Consider the following 3,469-nt stretch of genomic DNA (forward strand, 5'->3'; position numbering starts at 1 on the left):
CCCAGTGGGGGATGTGCAGGAGGCAGCTGATCGATGTTTCTCTCTCATCGATGTTTCTAACTCTATCTCTCTCCCTTCCTCTCTGTAAAAAAATCAATAAAATATATTTTAAAAAATATATACTTTCCTGAATAAAGTAAATTTAAAAAAAATAAAAATTAAAAAAAATAAAAATAAAATAAAATAACTTAACAATTGACCAGAGGCTGCTGTAATTGGAGTCCCCTTTCCAGGCATCAGCACTACAAGAACTATCTTTTGTCCCTGTCAATGGAACTTTCATCCTCTCCACTTGGCCTATTCCCATCAATTCTACCAAGCCCTAATCTAGCCCTGATGACTAAAGGCGGGGGGGGGGGGCCTGGCCGTTGCTAGGGATCCTACTCAGATCATCTACCTTTGGCTAGGGGAGACAGCTGGTTGCTTGAGCTGAGTGAGTTCTAATATTTGTCAAGCAAATACAGTACAGTTGTGTATTTGAGGAGGAGGAGGGGGAAGTGGAGGAGGAGGAGGAGGAAGAGGAGGAGGAAGAGGAGGAAGAGGAGGAGGAGCTAGAACAATATGGGAAAGATTGAGTTAAAGGTAAGAAAGAAAAATTCCCTGATCTGTTACTGGCTTCATCCAAAAATAAATAAATAAATAAATTTAGTATATGTGCTACAAGTATTCTGTGACATCAGTTCTGAAACTTTCCCACAATAGAGTCAATCCCAAGAATGGTTAAGAGCCTGGGCTCTAGAATCAGTCTTAGGTTTCAAGTGACTCTATAAGTTGCTGAACTTCTCTGGGCTTCAGTTCCTTATCTGTAGGTAGTAACAAGAGTACCTACCTCATAGGCTTATTTTAAAGAGTAAATGAGCTCATGGATGTAAAGTGTACAGTTCCTGGCATGTAAGTGCCAACCACAATTTCCTGTCACTCAAGGTCAACAGAGAAAGTTGGTGCAAGGAAAGAGCATGGACTTTGGAGTCAGACATGGAAATTGTTAGGTTTGATCCAGTAATTGAACTGATACCCCTCCCCCAGGAACTGGCTTTTCAGGTCATTTCACTATGGACATTCCCTTTGCTGAGACCACATTACACTTGTGGTGACCACATTCCATTATCTCCCCTCCGGGTAAAGAAGTCTCCGCTCAGAAAAAAGCCCACCAAAAGTCCTTTAAAAGCCGCTGACTCCCGTCACTGGGTGCTGGAGCTATCCAGGCTCAGCCACCTGGTGGGTGGATGATTGAATAAATTCATGATCCCTCACCATTCTGGCCTCATGCATTCCTCCTTCGGCAACCTAAGAGAAATATTTCAGTCAGATTCATACAGTCGTGGTCTCAGGTAATAATTTAATCTCTCTGTGCTTCAGTTTACATATTTGTAAGAATTGCTACAAAAATTAAATGGGACATATAAATATGGTGCCCAGTACATAGTGATCAGTCAAGATAATTGGAAAGACCTTTCCTGTGTTCAATTCATCTCTTTCTCCTATCTAAGTCTAAGACACCCAGCAGATTTCCTATCTCCCAGCACATCTTGCTCCCATTCCCTTGCCTAGACTTCTGCTATCTCATCTCTAGAAAATGACCCTGACATGTTGAATCCTGCCTAGCACTCAAGACCCATTGAGGAACCACCTCCTCAATGTCCTTTCCTCTCCCCAGCCAGAGAAGATAGCTCTCTCCTTAGCCAATCATCCCCTCAACCAATCCATTCCAGTGCATCAAGTGGCATTGCCCTTGGATAAATTCAGCATTCTACACTGGTAGTTCTTAGAAATGGCAACATAGAGAACAATGATGTTAATACAGTGAGTGCCTTCTTTGTTTTACACAAGCATGGTGATAATCCTATATAATAAAAGGGTAATATGCAAATCGACCAAATGGTGGAATGACAGGTCACTATGATGAGCACTGACCACCAGGGGGCAGACGCTCAACGCAGGAGCTGCCCCCTGGTGGTCAATGCGCTCCCACAGGGTGAACACTGCTCAGCCAGAAGCCAGGCTCACGGCTCACAGCTGGTGAGCACAGCAGTGATGGCAGCGCTAAGGATGTCCAACTGACAGCTTAGGCCCACCAGCTGTCAGTTGGACATCCCCTGAGGGCTCCCGGACTGCAAGAGGGCACAGGCCGGGCTGAGGGGACCCCCTCACCCCCGAGTGCACAAATCTCGTGCACTGGGCCTCTAGTATGTGTCAATGTCCTTACTTGCCAGTCCTATGTTGATCACCGAAATGTTTTTGGTTTTATTTGTTTTGTTATTTTACTGATTAGCAAACATACACACACACACACACACACACACACACATCTCTAGGAACTACTTTATAGTGCACAATTGAGAAAAGGGAGATAAAGGGAAGAAGGAAGAAGAGATGTAAGAGGGGCTAGTCAGAATCTGAGTCTCCATGTGGCTACCTTCTGCTGGCTGACTGGGGGCCCCAATGATTCTGTCCAGGTGCTAACCAGGCACTCACATAAAACAGGCTACAGGTAAGAGTACATTCATTTGCTAGAATCAGTGAATGACCATCTCTAACTCCAAGTGGCAACAGGTAAGACTGGCTCCACCAGTTCTAAAGCAATGATTTTCAAACTTCATGCCTGTAAAGTTAGTTGAACTCTTGGAGTCTGGGGCCCACCCCCCTGGGGCTCTGAGTCAGGCCATCTGGGGCATCTGCATTTTAAATAAGCTTCCTGGGGATTGCAAATGCAGGTGGTCCTCAGGCCAGCCAGCCAGTGCAAACACCAATGCTGACCTTTCTGCTCTCGCCTGTAGATGCAGCGGCTCACCCACCCTAGCCTCCACCTTTTCTAGCCTCTCTCCTGATATTGCATCTGCTTTCACATCTGAGTCACTCTCAGGTGTCCCTACCACTTTTTTTCTTTCTTGGAACCTTAGTAGTGAAATGGTCGTAGGTGGGCAAATTTCCCTGAATCAAAGTGAGGTCTCATTTCTGTTTTTGGCAGCCTATGGAAAAGTCACAAGTATTGTGAATGTCTCTGGTTCTGAGACAGAGCGGCATGCCTTCTACCTCTCCCATCACTGCTCCCAGTCCACTTCTAGTGAGAGGCAACTGTTTCCTCCGCACCACTGAGGCTGTGTGAGAGGCAGCAGCATCCTGATTCTTAGAGTAGGTGCTTACACGTTTGTTCATGATCAACTATCTGAATTCAGTATCCCAGGTCTCCAAGTGCTACCGGAAAGAAAACATGGCTAAGAGAAGCTATCTAGTCTGTTTGATTTAGGAAAAGCAGAGAAAGAAACTGACTCTTTTGTTTTATCAAAATCACTAATTTCACTGACTTCACCTTCAGGTCATGCTCATGATATTTATCCATTTTCTTGTTTTAATCACCACTACCGGTAACTCAGTGTTACTGTCGGATTTTAACCATCTCTTTGCAAAACTCGTGACCAATATTCAGGCAATTAGCTCCCAAATTAAGGGGAAATAACCGTGGGGAGTA

This window comes from Myotis brandtii, unplaced genomic scaffold (genome assembly GCF_000412655.1).
Source record: "Myotis brandtii unplaced genomic scaffold, ASM41265v1 scaffold1083, whole genome shotgun sequence".
NCBI lineage: Eukaryota > Metazoa > Chordata > Mammalia > Chiroptera > Vespertilionidae > Myotis > Myotis brandtii.